The sequence below is a fragment of the Lethenteron reissneri genome, chromosome 13, assembly GCF_015708825.2.
Source record: "Lethenteron reissneri isolate LAM-NWPU_2019-01 chromosome 13, ASM1570882v1, whole genome shotgun sequence".
Lineage (NCBI taxonomy): Eukaryota > Metazoa > Chordata > Hyperoartia > Petromyzontiformes > Petromyzontidae > Lethenteron > Lethenteron reissneri.
In genome coordinates this window covers 9943973-9967436 of record NC_083791.1, presented here as the reverse complement: position 1 = coordinate 9967436, position 23464 = coordinate 9943973, and positions in this window count along the sequence as shown.

Here is a 23464-nt window from a genome sequence, read left to right as displayed (position 1 = left end):
TAGTGCCAGGAATAGATGGATATTCTTTGATCGTGAGCATTACTTAACATTTTTATTCGGTTTCTCTCAGGCTTCAAGAAGCACTTTGTTCAGTTTGCAGTTTTCTGTGAGCAGAAACAATCCGAAATGAAGTGAATTACAAAAAAATTTGGCATGAGATGGATCTGCCTCGTCCATACTCTATCATCAACCCGACTATTCCACACCACCCATCCGCGCAACACAGTTCATTTATCATCATCAGATGTCTCTACTGCTGGATGACGGCTAATCTGCGACGCCAGGATCCACTGCACTCATTCCTGGGCACGCGCTGGTCCCATCACTCCTTCACTTCGTATCGGCACTGTCCGTGTCAGGGGCGACATTTGTTGAACAATCATCAGCAACGTGAAGTGGTGCGCAAGGACTGTATATGTACATGAGTTAAATTGGACAGGCGTACTGCTGTGGGTAGTGAGCAATCGTTGTTATGTAACTTCTGCCGTAGACCATCTTGTGGGCCAGTGCAAATTCACTCCCCTTACAGTTGCACAAATTACCACAATTCTTGTTCGCGATGTTTCTTTTTAGACCACTCTTTGTTTACATCTTGGCGAATATATCATATCTCGTGGTTGCAGGAAGCACGTAAACTAATTACACACAAGATTTTACGGTGGCGAGGAGATGTTTACTACCTCGCCTGGTATACAGGAGGTCGTGGGTCCTATCCCGACCCTGACGCCTGATGTATATTTGGAGTTTGCGCGTCTCTCTCTCATCATCATCGTCACGTTGTCTAGGAGATGTTAACTTCCTCGCCGGGTATACAGGAGGTCGTGGTTTCGATCCCCACCCTGACGATGCCTGCTGTATATTTGGAGCTTGTGCGTCTCTCTCTCTCTCCCCCACTGGGTCGCGTGGATTTGTCTCCGGTTTTTTTCCTCCACACTAAGAATCAACACGCGTTGAGAGTCTTCGGCTGCTATACATTTCCACATGATAAGCCACTTCGTTGGGCTATCCTTCATGGCCCGGGTCGTTTGTGAAAACAATTGCTGCAGCTGGTGAAATAAAAATAAATTAATAATTTAGTTTCATAGGGTAACGAGAGAAGATAATATCTCCTGCCACGCGCGATCCTACAACGCGTGTATCGCCAACAGAAAGCTATTCACATCGATGCGTGTCAACATCCATTACGTGCACCCACACGATGCCTCCGAATTGACTTCAGCTGTCTCGGTTTTGTCCACATACCACGACAGTCCGCACCCTCGGCAAACGCATCCTCAGCACTCGTGGAACCGGTTGGAGCAACATCGCTTCCAACCCCGCCGGCGCAAGTTCTGCTGGTGCCGAGAGAGACCCAGCCAACTCATCGTAGCGACACCGTGCGAAGTTTTCGGGGCGATACCACGACCTCACCGGGGTTTTTGTTGTTGTTGTTTTGTTTTTTTGGTGCGTGTTCCGTGGCCGTTAGGAGACATTTCCACGTGGATAAATGCACCGACGCCACGGATTCGCGCGTGTCGTCGTCGTCGAACGTTGCGTTCCCTTTGAAACAATGCTGCTGACCTGATGCACTCCCAGGAGGACAACGTCGCTGATGGGTTTTGTAACAAAGTATTTTTTTTTTGCGGAGGGACGGATAGGTGGATACATAATACTGGTAGGAACCTCCTGGTTACACCAGCCCACAGGGGATGATTGTGTCCGTCCGTCATGCAGGGAGGGGCTGGGTGGGGAGGGAGGGGCTGGGTGGGGAGGGGAGGGTGGGGAGGGGCTGGGTGGGGAGGGTGGGGCTGGGTGAAAGTGGTGGGGCTGGGTGGAGAGGGGCTGGTCACCCCGTGGTGCCCTTATAAAACTCAACGTTTAACCTACTCACGCCGGCTTGTGCCCGCCCTCACAGTCGGGCATATTTGCGGAATACACCACGCCGCCGTTGACCCTGGCCATTGACCGAGCAACCCAACGTTCCTACCAGCTCCCTCCGCAGGATATGTGTTGTCTGCTTATCGTCTTTTTATTGTTAAGCATTTTCGAAGGTTTTCAAATGTTTTGGTCAGTTCTACCGCACTTTTTAACCGCACTTCACCGTTCCACGTCCAGTGAGTGGGGCTAATGAAGTGAGAGAGCCGAATGTGCCTCTGATGTTACCCACGGCTGGGCATCTCACTCAGCTCGCCAGGTCTTATAGCGCGGTGCGCCAACCACTGGGCCACCACTCCACCCCTTCCTTCTGCTGTCCCCCAAGTAGTGTCTGAATGGACCCGAGGTAAGTCGTGCAACCATTATAAATTAGTTCATCGAATTCATTGACCTCACCGTGATTTGATGAATGGTATTCATTACATGTACAACAATGCAAAAAGATCAATGTTTGTGTTCTTACACTAACACAAACATAATTGTAGCAGAATAACACGGCGTAAGTTCTCGAGACACGTGAAACGCAGTTGCGAAACAGAACACGACAAATGTATCGCTGTCGTATGATTATTAAACAGGGACTGCACCTCGCTGCTGCAAATAAGGGTAAAGTGGAATTGTCGCACTTAACAATTGTGTCTTGTTGAAATGTATCCCTCGTTTGCAGAAAATACGCATCACACACTTTTCAAATGACTCCCGCTTCTTTGAAATTGGTGGTGTGGTCGAGAAGCAGCTCCCTGGACAAACAAAGACAAAGATGCCCCGTATAGCCTTATCATACTTTTGGGGAAAGTGCTGTCAGCGAGCACCCATAAAGGCCGGAACGGCACACGAGGGGGTGAGTGGCCAGCACCACGCACGACCGCCTTTGTCTCCCCAATGGCGATATTTTTTTAAGACCGCACCAGGTACTCATTTGAGACCGAGTCGTCTTAGGGGACGCCCATAACCGGTTCAGATAATCATCACTGGTGTTGGCCGTGAACGCGAATACGAACTCGGTTCACCGGGTTCATGGCGGAGCGCGCTAACGGCTACGCCACCGCTCCCCACGCCCAGACAGAGACACAGACACACACTCGTGACATCGATAATGAGAATAACAATCGGCACATTTCTCTTCCGCTTCAGCTGGGTGCTATTAGTGATGGGGGCTTTTTTGGTGGTTTGCCAGTGGATTCTCCACAAAATCGGGCGTCTCTCGACTCGGTGGACAGAGAGCCCGTTTGGATGCGCCCCACCGAGTAGCGGCGGCGTTTGGGGGGGTGGGTGGGGGGTCTCAAGAGTGCCACTCCTCTCCTCTGCGAAGAGAGCGAGCGAGTCGCGTGGCTTTTTGTCGAGGTGATTTTGAGCGCTTGGCCCTTCGCCCACGCGTCCATGGGTCGCGGGGGGGGGGCACCCCTCCCCCCCTTTTGTGCCCGATCGGTTACCCCCCTCATCCTTCCCCTCCCCCCTCCTCCTCCGACGAGCGCAGCTGCCGAAAAGCAAACACGCGGCCAAGATGTCGCTCGCGTGGCCCCTTAGTTTCCCCAAAGGTTCCCGCTGTGAACATTCGCCAGCGGGTAAATTTGCGCGAGGATTTATTCGTGAAAATTGCCGCGCGTGTGGAATTTTGCTCAAATTACAATCCCACCATTCCCCACCCCCACTATCCCCAAAACCACCCCACCCCACCACCACCCATCACCCCCACCACCCATCACCCCCACCCCACCCATCACCCCCACCCCACCCCACCACCCCCACCCCACCCTCACCACCCACGGTAGAGGTTTTGTTTTGGGTTAGATCGCGTAAATATATAAATGCGTCGTTCAACCCGCCACCACCCGACACAGCCAACTAGTGAGGGTTGTCACGTAAACAGAACGTGGCCAATTCGTCACTAGTACAGCACTAACCGGTATGTTGGAGAGCCAAGGCACAACATTTACAATCTGAGTACGACGTTTCGCCCGTAATTACATCAGGCGGCAGCCAGGTTTAACGGCACATGTATTTATTTACGCGATCTAACTCAAAACCTTGTATTGTGGATGGTATTGGTCGCGATAGCCTACTCCGTGTTAAGCTGTCAAAAATCTAGTTTTCTTTTTTAATTGTTAAAAGAGTTAGATTATACTACGGCAACAAAAGGGGCCAGCATGAGTGATTCTCGGCTTGTGTCCATGCTGCTGCTGATGAAGCTCGCAGTAGAATTGCTGAGTGTGCAGCTGTCCCAGATTCATGATAGAGCCCCCCACATCCCCCCCCCCCCCAAAGTGCGTCTGTGTCTGGGGAGCGGTGGTGTCGCGGTTAGCGCTACGCTGTGCTATGAACCCAGCCACCCGGGTTCGATTCCCCGCTCACGGCCAACACCGGTGACGATTGTCTAAACCGGTCCTGGGCCTCCCCTAGATCGACTCAGCCTCAAATGAGTACCTGGTGTGGTGTGCAAACATCGTCACTGGGGAGACAAAGGCGGTGGGGCGTGGTGCTGGCCACCCACCCCCTCGTGTACTGTTCCGGCCTTCATAGGTGCTCGCTAACATCACTTTCTGCGACAGTATATGAAGGCTATACGGGGGGTTTTATCGTTGTCTTGATGTAAGAGTTCCATTACGCTGGATCTGGATTATTAGTTGCGTGCAAGATCCATCTCAAGAGTTGACCTACCCACAACATAACCGATTTTGTTGATTTTGTTGATTTGGTTCCATCTCGACTCGATATCACTCTGTGATCTGTTGATGAAGGACACTCTTCGGGTTCATGATGATTTGTAGCGATGATGTCAGCGATGATTAGAGCAGTAATGATGATGACGGAAATGATGGTAATGATGTATAACAGTGATGATGATGATAATGATGCTAATAACAATGATGGTCCAGTGCCCTCCTGTCAGTGAGCTAAATCTCAAAATGAGAGCCCAAAATACTCACAAATACCCAGGGGATGGTTTTGGTGATCATCAAATACAGGAATAAGGAGGGCGGTGCTGGTGGTTGGTGTGCGCCTTGGTAAATAACCTAAAAATAAAATGTCCCTACACCAATGAAGCACACTGCTCGTCACGTGCGCACAAGACACGTCAGAGGCAGACCTCCAGCACTCGGTGTGACGGATTGTGTTGAAGCTGTCACGTGGCAGGGTGTGCCACGGTCAACATGTTGTTTTTTGTTCTCGTGGCAGAGTTATCGTTTCATGTTTGTGGTTACTACCCAGCTGTGCATTTGCGAGTGCTAAATCTGTACTTTAAAAAACGAAAATCCGAATATTTTTCGCAGCATCGTATCAAGCCTCGAAAAAAATGTCAATGAAAAAAAATTAGATTCCACAGATGGAGCATTATGTGTCTGTGTCGGAATGTGTTTAATGATCATGACACCTAGAGATGCTAAACTATAAGCTGTATCCCCACCCCGCACACCCTTGTGTTTACGAATGCCCCTAAATGACCGTCTGAAATTCAACCATCGGAAAGAAAACCATCAAAATGTGAGCATTCGGTATTTTGAAAGGTTCTTAATTTGTGAATGCGTTGAAATAGAATGACAAGCACATTGCGGCCTCGCCCGTGTCTGACAGTATACAGGTGACACTCCCACAACCTACATTGCAGTCACGGGATGATCACGTGCCAAGGTGTGGCAAGGACCCCCCACACAAGTGACACAAATATTTTAAATATGCATACTGTCCAGTGTCGTTTACAAAAATGCACTTGTATGCACGTGTGTTGAACTTATGTTGCACCGTACGTAGCCAACCGTGCTAATCGGAGGTGCGGTGGAAGGACAACGCTTGCATGCTGGGCTTTAGAATTATTATCCTGGGAACATGAGCGACAGAGGGGGGGGGGGGGGATGCTCCTCAAAATCTGGAAGTTGTGGGAGAGCATGGCGGAAGGGATTAACAACGCACCTCCGATTAGCACGGTGCGAAAGAAGTTTAACATGCAACAATAGTCCCCAGTAAACATCTGCCCAGGTTAACATGCGAAATTGGTCCAACTTCGAGGTTGGCTCAACTTTGTATATTTGCTGGGTGTGCGTAAGTTGAACAGTGTCAACGCGTAGGTTTTTTTTGTACAATTTAGGTTAAGCTTGCAGTTTATTAAACATGTACAACGCAATGTACCGCAGAATTCCTCCAGTTAGAACAGCAGCAGTCATTGGAGGGTGGAGACTGTAGGGTGAGGGCACGATAAGCGTTTGATATGCCAAGAATACAGCTGGTGTCAAAGACAAAGATCCCCCGTATAGCCTTAACAGACGGTTGGGACAAGTGCTGTTAGCGAGCATCTATGAAGGCTGGCACGGCACACGAGGGGGTGGGTGACCAGCAACACGCCCGGCCGCCTTTGCCTCCCCAGTGGTGACGTTTACACACCGGACCAGGTACTCATTTTTGAGGCTGAGTCGACCTAGGGGAGGCCCAAGACCAGGTTCAAATAATCGTCACTGGTGTTGGCCGTGAGCGGGAATCGAACTCGGCTGGCCGGGTTTGTAGCGCAGCGTAGCGCTAACCACGAGACTACCGCTCCACAGCTGGTGCACACACACACACACAGAGGTGTTTGGCCGCTTTAAATTTCCACGCGATGACAAAGCAACTTTGTTGAGCTTTCATTTCTAAAAACCAGGTGGCTTCTGCAAAAAAAATATATATAGCTCAGTGGGCCTAACCTGGCAAAATAAAACATAAATCATATATAAATGTCATATATTCGGTACACTTAGACGGTTTTTTTTTGTAAACAAAGATATTTTATTTTATTTATGTCAAGGTTTTTTTTTTCAATAGCCTATTAGAAAGCACGAGCGATAGGGTACAGAGATTCCACGGACGACGAGCCTAAGGTCAGGCGCTAAGCGGGGTAAGTGGAAGGAAGGGCGATTGGGTTCACTGCATCCCTCCCCTACTCACGGAGGGGTAATGATCCGGAACGCAATATAGATATTTTTTTTAAAAGGTAAAAAAAATCGAATTACTACCATTGCACATGCCGCTCCGCCGATGAGCACGGTTGGCTACGTACTGTGCGAAAGAAGTTCAAAATACATTAATGCGTGTGTGCACATCGATTATTAATGAGTAGAAATTAAACGTTTTACCCTTGAATCACGTAATAATCATCTGAGCCAGGGGTTCAAAACCTGATTTCTGCACGTGTTAATAAAAATTAAACTTGCGTAGTGCCATGTCGCTAAGAAATGCGTGCCGTGAACTAAACTCTGCCTCCCCAGGACCAACGCCATCAGGGCCCCTCTGCCACCAGCCCCCCATCCCACACCAACCCCCACACATGAAGTGGTGTCCTTGACGGTGGTCACATTGAGCCCCCCTAAATAAAAAAGATACATCATGGCCCCCCCTTGGATAACTTTCTATCGCAATCTCAACTGTGTGATCTGTCACCGAGGCTTCCCTGGATTAACAAGCATAACATTTAAAAAAACACAATCGAGTAACTGGGAGTTTGTTTCCAGAATAGCTTTCTCGCGGTGCAATTAAAATACCGCTATGAAAATGTGTTAATGCTGTATATGTATGTTCTATGCATGTTTTGAATATCATTACTCAAGCTTTGAAATGTAGTGTGGGTGCCCTTTGAGGCACTGTGAAGTGATTGTGTCCTTGGTTAAATTAAAATTGTGATTTCAGATATCGCATCTGAATAAAGTATTGATGTTAATAACATTCAGGAACGAAAAGAAATAGGCTAAAACGTGTAAAAAAAAGTACGCCTTCAAAAGTAACATCAAATTATCACTACGTAGATATTATTATTGCAGAGTGAAACACAACTATGTTAGATATATTTATTTTCAATATCTCACCAACAAGATGAAAATAAATCTACTTTCAAGAGTACAGTATTTTTTTAAAAATATGCGTGCGTGTCCGTTTACAAGGTAACGTGATGAAGGTAGTCGTATTTTTTTCCTTTCTGGATATCTCCATTCACATCTCTTAAGCCAATTGTTTGAACAAGAGTTCGCGAACAATGCGGACAAGGCGTGGTCCTGGTTAAATTTCATCTCGGTGCCACCGCGACTCTCATGCGGTGGGGATGGACAAAAAAAGCATCTCTGCATCGGTAACGTCGATGTCTCTGGCTGATGAAATGTTAAGGAATATCCCACGTCTTTTTGGTTCTTTCGGTAAAGTCACGTAGAATGGAAATAATAAAATCGGTCACCTTCGTTTAATCTGCTCCCTCTCTCTGCACATCCTGCTGGAGACGTACTCGCCCAGCTGATTGTCCACCTGGCAAATATTTCGTGCCGCCGAGGGCTCTTTCCCGGAATGGCACCGCTAACACCGCTCCTGAATAAATAAATAAAAGTTTACCTTGAGTCACAGTGACGCCGAAAACTATCGGCCAATCTCGAACCTGAGTAGGATTTCAAAGGTCATCTGGCGCCTTTGTCCGAAGCGGTTACTTCCCCACATCGCTGGGACGGGCAGTTTCAACCCGTTGCAATCGGCGTGACAACAGCCGCAACAGCACTCAGACGGCCCCGCTTAACATCACCGATGACCTCTACAGGAGAAAAAAATGACCGGCGTGCTACCGTCGACCGTGAGATACTCATGGGGGCAGCTATAGTCAAGGTTCGGTGTGGATTGAGTCGTAGTGTCCATCAGTTCACAAAGCTGGGTGATGGAACAGTCATCGTCTATGCAGTGCCGAGTCAGCGCACCACAGGGATCCGTCCTCAGGGCCTTCCTAATTTCAAACAAAGGACTCTCCGATGGCCGATGCCAAATCGTCGCACGGCATCAAGTTCCATCAATATGCCGACGAGACACACTTGTAGACCGCATTGAGGTCAAAGTTAGGTAACCTTGAAGGTTGCACGCCGGCAGTGCCCGTGTGTGGTTCCCGTGAAACGAAATGCTTGCTGGTTGGCACTCTGGCTCAGGCAAAAAAAAAACAGTTGTGGGAGGATCTGGTGTGGTGGTTGCAGACTCCAGGATTCAGTTTTCTACTCGTATCTAAAGAGCTTCGGCACCACGCTCGACCAGGAATATGTCGTTTGATCAAAATATAGCCAAGTCCTGGGAATGTTCATTTCAAGTTCAAGTTCATTTATTAGGTATATAGCCCTGTGAGCTATTCGGCTCTTGAATCGGGTGCAACCGCAACAAACAAAAAACAAAAACATGAACAAAAAACATCTTAAAGTGAATATGTGACTAAGTGCAAATAGAAAATCCAAGAAAAGACAGCAAAAATATTGCAGAAAAAACACCGTACACCAACGCTGTGTGCAAATATCCCAGTGGGATGCAAGTCAAACAACAACAACAACCACAAGACATCATGGCTTCTGCGACACATTCGGCCACTAATGAGTCGTGACGTGGCCAACACGGTGGCGTGTAGCGTAGCGTCGACGATGCTCGACGATTATTGCAACTCACTACTCTGCAGGACGTCTGGCAAAAAAAACATTAGCAAACTGCGTTGTGTACAACATTCTCTGGCACGTGTCGTGACGGGCACTGGAAGATTCCACCGTGTCCATTGAGTTGCGTTGGCTTGCAGTTGCCGAACGAATACGCTGTAAGTTCGCGCTCGTTACACACAAAGTTCTTGCCACGAATTAATCACGATCCCTTGCTGATCTCGTCAAGGAGTATAGTCCACCACGCACACTCCGGTCATCCTCTCAGCAGCGTTGGGCTGACCGCCGAACAAAGACGACGGCCAACGCATCGTGTGGCGCTTTCAGATGCGCTTCTGCGGCCGTCTGGAACGCTCTTCTCTTCCGATATTAGGAAGCCACTGGAGCTGTGCAACCTTTCAACTTTGATTGAAAACTCATTTCTCGAGAACAGCTTTTTGCGTTTCGTTGGGTCGTCCTCTTCGAGGTGACAGTGATAGCAGGAACCTTGGGCTCTGCTGCCCCCTCTTGGATATCAGTGGAATGAGTTGTAAAGCCACAGCAAGCAGTCAGCAGCAGCACCTGATGATATGTTCTTCTTGGTTCTTTCGGTAAAGTCACGTAGAAGGGAAGTAATAAAATAATGAAAATAAAACATAATAAAATAAAATTATTTTATTATGTTTTATTTTTATTATTTTTAATAATAAAAATTATTTTATTATGTTTTATTTTTATTATTTTTAATAATAAAAATAAAACATAATAAAATAATTTTCTTTTATTATTAAATTATTTTATTATGTTTTATTTTTTATTATTGTATTACTTCCCTTCTACGTGACTGTACCGAAAGAACCAAGAAGATGAATCCCTGCAGTCACGAAAGCTTTAAATCGAAATTTACAGTTTGCCGAGCATGTCAATAACAACAAACAGCACTTTTTTCAAATTTGTGAAAGATGAGACGTTACATGTTTCTTGAATTCCTCGCCTGCTGTGCAGGAAGTCGTGGGTTCTATCCCGACCCTGAAGCCTGCTGTGGTGGTAGCTTGGATTTTCCTCCGGGTCCTCCAGGTTTTTCGCTCCACATTTAGAATCAACATCACCACGCGTTTAGAGTATTTGGCTGCTATAAATTCCCACGTGATGATGATCATCCACTTCGTTAAGCTATCATTTGTGGCCAGGTCGCTTTTGTAAAAGAGCTTACAAAGCTCAGTGGACATTACCTGGTAAAATAAAAACGTGTATAGTTTAGACACCCTGCACCTGAACCTTATACACCCTGCACCTGAACCCTAGACGTGGCCCTGCGCCTGAACCCGAGGCACCCTGAACCTGGAGCCGTGGCTCTGAACCTGGAGCCGTCTTCAGGCAAGATGGTAACCCCTTCAAGTCTTCGAAGGCAATTGATGTGCGCTACGTGTCCATTGGAAGTGCATTACGCTTCAAGGGTACCTGAATCTAGACTCGGTGTTCATGGGTATATAGCATCGACCTACAATGTACGCACGATTGATGTTTCTACGTTAGCCGGTGCTGCTCATCACAGGCAAGCAGCCTTTATCGCGGCGGCACATCCAAGCAATATCCAGGGCTGAAAACTCCTGCTTAGCCTCGGACTCACTCGATGGGATCGTGTCATGAACAAAGACGTTCGGAAGCGACTTGGTGTGGCCCCCATTGCGGACAAGATGCTTGAGGCAAGGCTTCGGTGGTACGGCCATGTGATGCGAAGTGAAGAGTCATCAGTGGCCAAGACTGCCATGCGTATTGAGCCAGAGGGCCGCCGTCCACGCGGACGTCCGAAGAAGCGATGGATGATGGATCGAATACAGGAAGACATGAAGACGGTCAACGCATCACCCCAAGATGCCCTGGACCGAGTCAATGGAGAAGACAATGCCGAAAAGCGGACCCTGTGCCACAGCGGGAACAACGCTAGGAAGAAGAAGAAAACTCCTGCTTAGCCTTCGAGGTATGGTGACATGGGGGTTGTTTCGTTGTGGGTGTTACGGTTGGCGATGCACCTTGGCCTGTAATCCAACACTGTGGGGGCGAGAGTTGGTGGATGACACAAATGTGGTGAAACTGATACCCAAGCTCGCTCGAAGGCAGTGCAGCAAATTGACCAATCACCATCTGCTTCCATCGGTGCGGGGATGGAGTGTTGTCCCCTCGCGCGCGCGCGGGTTTTCTCCGATTCCACCCGCTTGTAGAATGAACATCGTCACTCATTGGCCGAAAAAAAGGCGTCTTGAAATGACAACCCAGTGTGTGGGCAGGTCCCTCCCGAAAGCGAGTGACTCGGCGTGGCTTTTGCTGGTAATCTCACTTCGGAGTCGCTCGATATTTTTGGATCGTCTGGATGTGTCGGTGCCAATGTCACATGGTCTTTAACGTCCCGTTGACAATTCTAGATTTGAAGCTTTCGTGACTGCAAGAATTCATATTCTTAGGTTTTTTCCGGTAAAGTCACGTAGGTAAAATTTTTTTTAATTAATAAAAGTAAAATAAAATAAAAATAAAAATCACGACGTTTCGATTGCAACACAAGCAATCATCGTCAGGTATAAATGAAATAGCAACAAAAAAATTCTAACCAGAAAAACTATAGACAGACATATAAGCAGACAGATATCACCAAGATACATAGAGAGAGAGTAACACAGTATCTTGGTGATATCTGTCTGCTTATATGTCTGTCTATAGTTTTTCTGGTTAGAATTTTTTGTTGCTATTTCATTTATACCTGATGATGATTGCTTGTGTTGCAATCGAAACGTCGTGATTTTTATTTTTATTTTATTTTACTTTTATTAATTTTAATTTTTTACCTACGTGACTTTACCGACAAACCTTAGAATATGATTCCCGTTGACAGCCACGCAGCACCGTGCGTTGGTGATAGATTTACAACACCGATGGGTGTGGCGTCTGTAGCAAGTAAAAGAAAATAACCTCGTGAGAGCAATGAACGGACTCAGGGTGACTTAGGTGATCGAAGCCGGAGTTTAATTCCAGAGTCAGGCGATACAGAGGGGGTTTTGGCAGGCAGACACATACCGAGATCGTGGCACTTTGCAAAAGATTCAGGCATTGAATCGAACCCTCGATACTCATGGGGATTGCGTCTCCCGTACCGCGAGAGGGCGACACCCGCAGTGAAATTACTCAGCCTCGCCCACATTGCGCATTCCCAGAGCGTTCGCCGAGTGTTGATGACTGCATCTCAAGTCGCGGTGTATGAACAGCAGTGCGGCGTGATTATCCTGGGAGTAAGCGGTGCCGAGACAAAGTTTGTGAACCCCCTTAGCATTTTCACATATTTTACATTTTCAATACTAAAATGTCCCAATAATATTAGAAAGATATAATTTGATTAAACAAATTACACAAACACATGATACTATTTCAACATGTGTTCATCTTCAAATGATTCTACATTCAATGACCACGTGTGCAAAAAGTATGCGAACCTTTAGATTCAGTAATTGGTGACAACTCCGTTGAGCAGCTACAAACTGCGACGAAGCGTTTCCTGTACCCCCGTTGGTCAGTCTCTCGCATCGGATTCGAGGAATTTTGTTCCAATTTCTCCTTGCAGAACTCCTTGCACTGACGCAGCTCGCTTCAAGGTCCTGCCACAACATTTCTATCTGGTTAAGCTCCGGGGCTTTGACTCGGCCATTGTAAAACGCGTAATTTCTTCTTCTTCTGCTGCTGCTGCAGCCATGATTCTGTAGATGTGCTTGTATGTTCATGACCATTGTCTCGCTGCGAGACGCGCTTGCACCAAGGCTATGAGATTTCCATAATTATCATTGGGGTTCACAATGTTCTTTTTTTCTCGGCACTCGATATGACCCGCAGGAGGAGATGGGTACGGGAATACAGGACAGGCAGGTGAGAGTCAGAGGCAAGACAATGGGAGGAAGGACTTGATGGGTGTTTTTTACAGGAACGGCCATGGAGTGGTAGAAGTTCCAGACAGAGCCGGCAGCAGAACAGGAAGAAGTGGGCCAGGGCCACGGCTCGAGCAGGACCCGGTGGTTGAAGCGGAAATCATTGGGAGAGGAGTGGAGCGAGGTGAGAGGGGAGAGATGGGGGCACACGGGGAGAGAATTGGAGCGAGGTGAGAGGGGAGAGATGGGGGAGATTGGTATCTTAATGTTTGCTCGACAAGTTTTAGTCGCTGAAAATGTTAATGAGATTAAACATTTAGAGTTACGTGTTGAATTTTACACACGCCCATTTTTATCCATGAACACGTTCCTTTCGGAGTGGGCAGGTAGGAACTTGGTTGGACAGCGCATTCGTGCACGACAGAAAGCTCGCGGTCACGTGACGCACTTCAACCAATCCGGGAGCGTACATGTGTGGGAGGGGCAATGCACGACACAATCCCTGGTGGGCAGTGGTGGAACTGTTGTTCCTACCTGTATAATCCCTGTTCCTACCTGTATAAATAATGGATGGTATTTTACCGCAAACAAATGTACCTGTAACGTCATGGTTGTGGATGGAATGGTGATGTTCCACGACGTACTGATGTTTGTTCATACATCGGCGGTTCTTTTGTTAATCCACTGCTGTACGAGGGATTTTGGCAGTCCGCGTTATTTGACCATACTTCACTCTTTAGTGTTTTATGGGTTTCAATGATTTTAACAGCTCGATTTAAATTTCGATTTAAAGCTTTCATGACTGCAGGGATTCATCTCCTTGGTTCTTTCGGTAAAGTCACGTAGAAGGGAAATAATAATTGTATTTTATTATGTTTTATTCTTATTGTTTTATTATTTCCCTTCTACGTGACTTTACCGAAAGAACCAAGAAGATGATCAGCTAGATTGATTTGCTTTGGTAAAATTGCAACCGCATTATTGAAAAGGTAAATCGTGTTTTTAAATCCTTTATATTAAGTTCACTTGCTTGCTTAGGACCGTGCAAATCTTTCGGTCGTTTTTTAACCCACTTCCCGTGATCCAATCGAGCTGACATTTTGCACACAGACTCGTTGTGCGTGACAATGCATTTTCGTGAAAAAAAATTTCCAAAATTTTACACTTTTTTGGAATTTTTTTTTTTTATATTTAATTACCAATTGTTTAATGCTGCCAGACAATCATCTGACCCATAGGTGGCAGCCATCTCAAGCCAGAGGACGAGAGGACTCTAGCCGCCCTGATGCCACGCATATAAAATATTTATAGTGAAAAACTTTGTTTTTACGGGTTAATTTTAGTGGTTTTTGTTCGTAAAAAAAACTAGTTTGGATAATGAAAACAGCAGTTTGATGCCAAATTCCAGCAAATCAGTGCCACCTTCGTAATTAAGGTATCAAAATTAGTTTCATATGAGCTTATTTGCAAAAAAAATGCACTTCCAACTGGTATTTTAATAGAACAGCGCCCCCTAGTGGTAGTACAGCGCCCCCGAGTAAAAAATGTCTACAAGATCTCGAAATTAATTTCTTCTCTCTCCTTCAGGTGTCCCTTCACAGATGGTCCACAGCCAACGCACACCAGATACTGTTCATTCACATCAATCACCTGCACGCATTTGACATTTGTACAACACTGTGTGTGTGTGTTTGTGTCCCCGCAGTATTCCAGGGCTGGTCTCTGCCAGAAGTTGAACCCGCTCATCTCAGGACTCCAGGGTTGCATCTCATCGCTTTGAGCCACCGTGTTCCTGACACAGGGACGTGGGGCTGCGTTCGGTGTCGTGATTGCAGTGCGCGCCCACGTGGCTGAAGTGAACATTGAATTCGCAAAAAATACTCTCAGGAATTCGAACCCGGGTTACTAGCTCAGGTGGCAGCTATGGCATCCGCTACACTACGAGGGCTTGGTGGGTGGTATGAGAGTTCTGTTTATTGAATCATCGTCGTTTTCTTAACATGATTGTTTCAGATGTGTTATTTTTTATATCAAAACTTTTTTCTAGTGTTATTTCATTTTTATATTAAGAAATACATATTTTTTATATAAAAAATAAAATAACAATATATATATTTTTTTAATCATTGGAGCTGACTTTGTATTAATGATTACAATTTTGTAAAAAAAAAATAAGGATGTTGGATTTGAACCGAGAACCCCTTGACTTGATTGCCCCACACGATCCCCACTCGGCTACCGAGAAATTATCGCATAACCCAGCTGTATAAATGAGTAATGGCATCGTTATGTAACATCACTGGATAATTGCAGTTCAACGTTTGTAGCGTTGAAGGAATGTCATAATTACGTCTGTAGTTAGGGATTTAATAATTTAATTGGTAATAAAATATTCAGTTTGGGATTCAAACCAAGGCAGTCAGAAGCAATGCTATCCACTCCACCGCGAATAATTGTTGGAGATTGCAAATACTCCAGTTATTAAATCTTTGTGGTTATTATTTTGCTGCGTTTTAAAATTTTAACACGCTTGCCACGTTGACTACCATGTGGTTATGCAGATATCCAGTACAGCTATTGCATGCGAGATCATATATAGACTTTCCAATTACACCTTCCAAAAGTGGACGGCTGCTTCCCATTAATGCTTTGGTATTTTATGTTAATCTGCGATATGTGGGACGTGTTTAATTTTTAATGATAGGAGAATTAAGTGGGCTTCATCAGGACGCTCTGTAACAGGGTAACACAAATGAATGATAAATGATGTTGATGTCGAAGGAAGCCAATCAGCGTCAAGGAGCGGCTTCACGTGAAAATGGGATTTTCGATCCACAAATCGTCTCTTAAGACCCAGAAATCACTCGACAGGAATCACTTAAGCGATTTCAAAAAACAATATTCTTAATGATAACAGGTTTTACCCCCTTTTTTTCTGGCAACAAAACAGGTGTTAAGATGTTAAAACACCAAACTGAAATCTTTTACGAGGAATCATGTCTGCATTAACCACAATGCTTGAGGTCAGAATGCAAGCAAAAATATACTCTGATAATATATACATTACATTTTGATTTAAAGCTTTCGTGACTGCAGGGATTCATATTCTTGGTTCTTTCGGTAAAGTCATGTATTTATATTATTTTATTATTTCCCTTCTACGTGACTTTACCGAAAGAACCAAGAATATAATATATGCATTGTCCTTGAAACTGATTGGTCCACACCTTAATATCGCAGCTATGTGCTCGAGCATGGATCGAGCATGGATCAAGCTTTGTATCCTTAAAAATTGGTGGATTCCCTTTCCAGTATTCCTTCTACGGACAAAGCCACGCCCGATTACTCCATATATGGTCCTAAAACATTAAATATAATGTATCATTCATTCTGTGGTGGATTCATTTTATCATGTTACAGCGCCAGAGAGAATGCCCAATGCAGTATGTGACTTACGTGTTCATTGCACGAAACTTTTGGGATGCGGAGATTCATCGCCAGATTTTTAAATGCCACATTTCACAGGAGATCGTTTATTTTTTTTTATTTAAAAGGATACATTTTTGTAATGGAGTATCCAGCGCGCAATGTGGAGCTGCACTTATTGTTGTCATCCCCACGGGAAGGCGGGGGGATGAGACCCCAGGTTTTCAAATGACAGGGCACAGGGTTGGGCTTTGCTAATTAATACTCGTTGAGCCATTATTTGTGGCCAGGGCGCTTCTAAAAAAATAATTAATCCCTTGGTGAGCTTTGCCTCGTAGGATGGGAATGGTTTGGGTGATTTGTTTTCCTTTTGCTGTACTTTGCACTCCTATCGTTTTTTTATTATTTTTTTATTATTATAACGAGACATCTGCAAAAAACAGCTTTAGAGCTCATTGGATGCCTCCAGGATAAATAAATATTGTTATTCTGAATGTGAGACTGTTTGGGGACACTATAGGTGGTCCTTGGGTTGAGGCGGCTGCGAGGTGGCCATGAGATGCAAGTACAGCAGTGGATTTTTTAAATCTATCTGTGCGGAACTTTGAGCGTCGGATTCTTGGTGCTCCAGGTTCCTTCCATAAGAAGCCAAACATCTCATTGGAGCAGGACCCTCTTGAAAATGAGCCATGTGACGTCAGTGAGGCTTCCAAAGATAAACCATGAAATCACTATTATTTCAAAGTGCATATAACGCATGAAGCCAACATCACTCTTTCGTTTTCAATTTAAAGCTTTCGTGACTGCAGGGATTCATCTTCTTGGTTCTTTCGGTAAAGTCACGTAGAAGGGAAATAATAAAATAACGCCTGAAGACGCTGTCTTTCCGACAGACCTGTTCTACACCTGAGGACGGCTGCTTGCGTTGTGGCCGACACATCGTGAGAATTATTTTATTATGTTTTATTGTTATTATTTTATTATTTCCCTTCTACGTGACTTTACCGAAAGAACCAAGAAGATCACTCTTTCGTGTTCAATTATTTGGAAACTCATCTTGATTGTTTGTCAATCTTGAAGGCCTCCTTTACAGCGCGTTAGTCATTGAGATTGTTTGACCATACTTCACCACACTGGTCAGTTGTGGACTGGTGAAAGCCTCTTCATGTTATCCCCCCCCCAACGTCTTCTTCTTGTTCGTCCATCAAAGTTGATGATGACCATGGCACGTTTGTCATTTTGTTGGGTTTTGATGAGTGCGCAGATGGCTGAAGAGGCCAATCCGAGCCCGGAATTCCCTGTAATGCGACAAATGGCACCTTGTCGGTACCATAATAAGCACACGGTATATAGAATACTAGCGGTAAGTACCCGGCGTTGCCCGGTCGAAAAAGACAGACACACACACACACATCGACTTACACACCTATTCAATGCACATGAGTTTAGTGGAAGAAGCAAGGAACAGAAATAGAATTTGTCCGCAACACAAACATTACCAATGTAATATTAGCAAGGTAATTATTGAAAAAATTGGTTTCCATTTATATAAAAAAAACGCCATTCATATTTAATTCCACGCTCTGTGGAAGCACTGCAGTTCACATGTTGGGCCACGCGGTGGCGACACAGAACCGCGTGAGTCCAATGCTTCCGTCCGAACGCCTTGGTGCCTCTGGATCCTGGCCACGCGTTGAACATGGAGGTCAAAAGGGGGATCGGGAATCTGTCGAAGAAGAAGAAGAGGAGGAGAAGCCGTTTTCTGTTGTTGCTTTTCGTCTTTGACCAACATTGTTCCAGAGCTGCATCACACAAACAGCTACTTGTACACAAACATAGAATGTATACAGCATAGTACAGGTTGTTTGGGTTAGATTGCGTAAATATATAAATGTGTCGTTAAACCTGCCACCACCCAACACAGCCGATTAGTAAGGATTGTCACGTAAACAGAACGTGCCAATTCGTTTACGTGACAAACCTTCCTATTGGTTGTATCGGGTGGTGGAGGGTTTAACGACACATTTATATATGTATGCGATCTAACCCAAAAGAAACCTGTATTATGGATGATATTGGTCGCGAAAGCCTTCGTGTTAAAATGTATACAGCAGATGACAAACACAATTCTGACTTAACTAAACAAAGTAGGTGATATTATTTGGGTCTTTCGTTGACTTTATCGAAAGACCCAAAGAGTATGAATTCCTGCAGTCACAAAAGCTTCAACTCAAAGTCGGTGATGATGTCGTTTTCCTCCCTGCTTAATCTTTAACAATTCAGTTTGACTGCTGTGCATTTTATTGCCACCAAGACATTCCGTAGTGAACCCTTCCCTGCCCATATGTAATCAACCATCTTTACGTTCAATTATGTTTTAAGATTTACGTGTTTGTTTGTTTTTTTGTTTTTTAAAACGGCTGCCCGCAAGGGGGCAACCAAAGAGACACCGCCTGCTACTTCGGAGCCGCAGGTTTACCGACCCCTGGTGTGGATGATGCGTTGAGTTGTGCGCCTTTTGGCGTCATCTGGTCCAACACCAGTGGAGACTAGGCTCTAAGAAAAGCTGTCTCGGGTGTGGACCAATCAACTTCAAGGACAGTGAATATCATTATCATTATCAGAGTTGTTTCTTTTTGGTTGCATTTTGACTGCTTGTGTTGTGGTTATTTCAAACATGATCCCTTGTATAAAGGTGTCAGTTTTGATGCCAGATAAAGGGTAAAAACGTATTACTATATCTTGCTACTGGCAAAGGAGGTCTCATAATGATGCATTGAGTGTCACCCCCTCTGTATAGGTGTGTGGAGGGGGGGGGGGTTATACAGGTGCTCTGGTTTCCTCCGGCACACACGCACCACTCGCACACAGCACTATCAAATATCCCAGTACGGGGGGGGGGGGGGGCTGGACAAAGGGGCTCTTGTGAGACATTCCTGCAGTTGCTGTGAGTGTTGTCGGCATTCACGTCTGGCACGCAAAGTGATTGTTTTGTAATGTGCATGGTCGGGTTTTGAACCAACGACCTCCTGCATAGCAGGCGAGGTGGTTAACATGTCAGATGGGGATTGTATATTTTTAAAAGTGTATAGCAGCAGGGTTAAATCAAAGTAGAATCTTGCACTGACCATGCGAGTGAAACCAGTTCATATCCTGGCAATGATTTTTGGAGGCCCGAATGGAAAAAAAGGTGTTCAGCGATTACGAGTTGTTGCATAGCATCGACTATATTTGTGACTATATTTGAAGCTTTCGTGACTGCAAGGATTCATACTCTTAGTTCTTTCGGTAAAGTCACGTAGGTAAAAAATGAAATTAAAATTAATAAAAATAAAACAATAAAAATCATGACGTTTCGGAGGCAACACAAGTCTCCGTCATCAGGTGGGACCGTCACAGCCAGATTTGCTGCATCACTTGATGCAGCAAATCTGGCTGTGTGTTGCCTCCGAAACGTCGTGATTTTTATTGTTTTATTTTTATTAATTTCATTTTTTACCTACGTGACTTTACCGAAAGAACTAAGAGTATATATTCGTGTCGTAATAAAACGACGTTATTCTTCTAAAACATCGTAAAAACCTACATCACTCACACACTTAGTTACAATTGCATACATGCCTATGCTGAGCGTTGACTAGAATTTTACATAAGAGCTGCATCATGAGAACGATTAGTTGTTACTCAATATGCATAGCGGAGTACACGGGGGAATACCACGCACAAATGTGGCAACAATTCATCCCATACAGATGGGACAGATTATATGTCCACATGTATGATTTATTTATCGTAGTAATTGTTAATCAACATATACCATTCCCCCCTCCCCTCCTATCTCATATGTTCACTCGTACCTGGAACGTAGCCCCATTTTGTTTTCCCATTGGAACAGGGTTTATGCATTCACGAGCATTTTCGAGAACGTAACCCTGGCAGATAGGGAGGGTTTACTGTAAATGTGTGTGTGTATACATGTGGTAGGGAGCGGCCGTGTAGCGGTTAGCGCGCTGCGCTGCGAACCTGACGACCGGGGTTCGATTCCCGCTCAACGCCAGTGACGATTATCTGAACTGGTCCTGGGCCTCCCCTAGGTCGACTCAGTCTCAAATGAGTACCTGGTGCGGTGATGTCACTAGGGAGACAAAGGCGGCCGGGAGTGGTGTTGGCCACCCACCCCCTCGTGTGTCGTGCCTGCCTCTACATGTGCTCGTTAACAGCACTTGCCCCTACAGTCTGTTAAGCCTATACGGGGGATCTTTGTCTTTGTATTTATCTTTATGTGTGGCAATAGCAAACAGATGCTTTGGAACCGGTGCCAACACGCTGCAGCTGGTCGCCTTGTCACCATTGTTAAATCTGTGAAGGCTCCGGTCACTATGCGGTTGCAGGTATAAAAAAAATAATCTCGGTCCGAACGGCTTGTTCCGGCAAAGAAAACCGGTCTTGACACGCAAGAGAAGCGACCCGACCAACGAGTTTCTGGGCCTCTTTGTAACACGGCCACGCTGCGTCTTTGCTTGCGCGTTTCTTCACTGCTGTGCGTTACTGTATTTACATTAATTGGTTGGCACGGTGTTCCCTGCGATTGTGTGCAGCTTCCACAAAGCTGTCTGTTGTCACCGTCACCATGCCAGCAGCATCACGGATGGCGTGACGACTGCACAGCTTTCGAGACGAGTGTCACTTTATAGGAGCGTCTCTCTCGTTTTACAGGAGCGTCTCTCTCGCCAGCTGACTCCAGCTGACGCCACTGCCGCACGAAGCCGTGAATCAGTTCGATGCGCTCAAAAGAGAAAAAGCAATGCAATTCAGATTTCAAAAGAGAGTCTCGAAAATGTGACCGCTAACCCAAGGCACATTTACACGTGGCGTGACTTGCCGATCAAGATGCCTCCCGAGTAAACGTTGGGGATTAAAGCACGCGATGGTCAAGGTGCGAATGGAGTTTGTTTCAGAGACGGAGTCAGAGGGGGGAGAGGAAATTCGGCAGTGGGGATGGCCAGAAGAAAAAATACCCAGGGCCACAAGCCAGTGATTAGTTGAGTAATGCTGCGTTGGCAGTGGTACACAGGCACAGGTAATTTAGAATACGCAGCGCATTCGTCAGAATAAACACAGATACCATTAGCAATGTGTCAGGCGTCTTCACAGGCCAGAGAGACAGAGCTAATGTGGATCAGAGACTGCACTTAACAGCATGGGGCATGATGAAAATTGCACTTTTAAAATGTTTCATGACCACCAGTTTTCTTTTTAAAATAAGCACATGGATTGTTACCTAATAGTAGCTACTGATTATTTAAGAGACCCTGCATTTATAACAGGGAAGAGCCCAATGAAAATGCGTTTCAAATGAAACCTCGGTTTAAATGTGTAGAACAAAAACTGAATTTTTTTTCTCAAATTATATACTTTTCATATTCGTTACCGTTCAGCAACTCCAACAACATATATACGACCTCCGAGAGGAGACATCGTATACGAATGATAAAAGTGTCAGTAAGGTAAAAGAAAAACACCTTCATGAACCCAATTTCCTCTGAGGTGGAACACCCTCTTTGTAGCAGCAGCAGCAGCGGCAATAAACCTCGCCACAAACACCGCTGCGTGAGCTCGCGAGCTTTTATTGCCCGCGGATTGGTGCCTCCGAGGCCCGTCTCGATGTCGTCCTCAATATCGCGCGGTTAGCTTCATCTAATTCGCATTTGCCAACGACCACACGTGCGTCACAACGACGTGGGTCCGTGCGTCATCAGCGGCAATTAACTTGGATGCGGCACGGGGGGGGTGGGTGGGGGCCTGCGTCTCCTATGATTCGTGAAAGAGACATCCCAGGTGACGAAATGTTGACGAGCTTCGGTGGCGTTATATGGGCAGACTGTGCTCTCCTGTGACGCTGCGTGTTTTCACAACGCAATTTTGTATATAACAACGATGATTAAGTCGGCACGCGCGGTCGTGCGGCTTCCTCGGGGTGGTGTCGTCGCACAGGGCATCGGGATGCTGCTGGATGCTGCTTCTAGACGCTACCCAGGCTCCTCTCTGTCTTTGCTGGGTACGAACCCCACGCGTTAACGCGGACTGTGCTTTACCCCTACATTATATAATTATTTGTTATAACGCTATTGTTCCATAACGCGGTGTTCTGCAAGAACGCAACTACCGCATTATAGGAGGACAGACTATGTTTACATGTTTTGCCTCCCCCCCTCCCAGTTTTATCCTAATTGTGTGTGTTTTTTTTCTCTTCACATTACATCACGAGATGAAGTACAGCATCCATTCTGAGATCTCTCACAGGAGCGGTGCGACCCTTTTGCGCGAGAGAATGGTCCGTGGAAGCGGATATCACAGATCTACTTCGGAGGTTCTTCCAAGTGAACCTCTGGTCCACAGATTTGCGGGGGCAGCACTTTCCCACTCGCCCTGCAGCCGAGAGTAACGTCCGTCGCACCAATTCATTTTAATTTCCCACAGCTGAAACGTTTGCCCAATTGAGTGCAAAGAGTGAGAGCTCAATAATTTGACCTCAAAGCGACCCCGGGCCCACTGGTGGTGGTGTCGCTATAAACTACTTGAGCACATCGGGGTGATGGCGAATGAACCCATGACATTTACGATTGTGCACGACGTTTCTCCTGGTGACCATAACCAGCTTCATCAGGAGATTTGCCAGAAGCAATTCTCAAGTAATAGCTAATTGGCACGTTTCGTTCACGTGGCAACATTTACTAATTGTCTGTGTCGGGTGGTGGTGGTGGTGAGTTAACAACACATTTGCATTTACGCAATCTAACTCACGAAAAAACCCTTTTAATACGAATAATATTG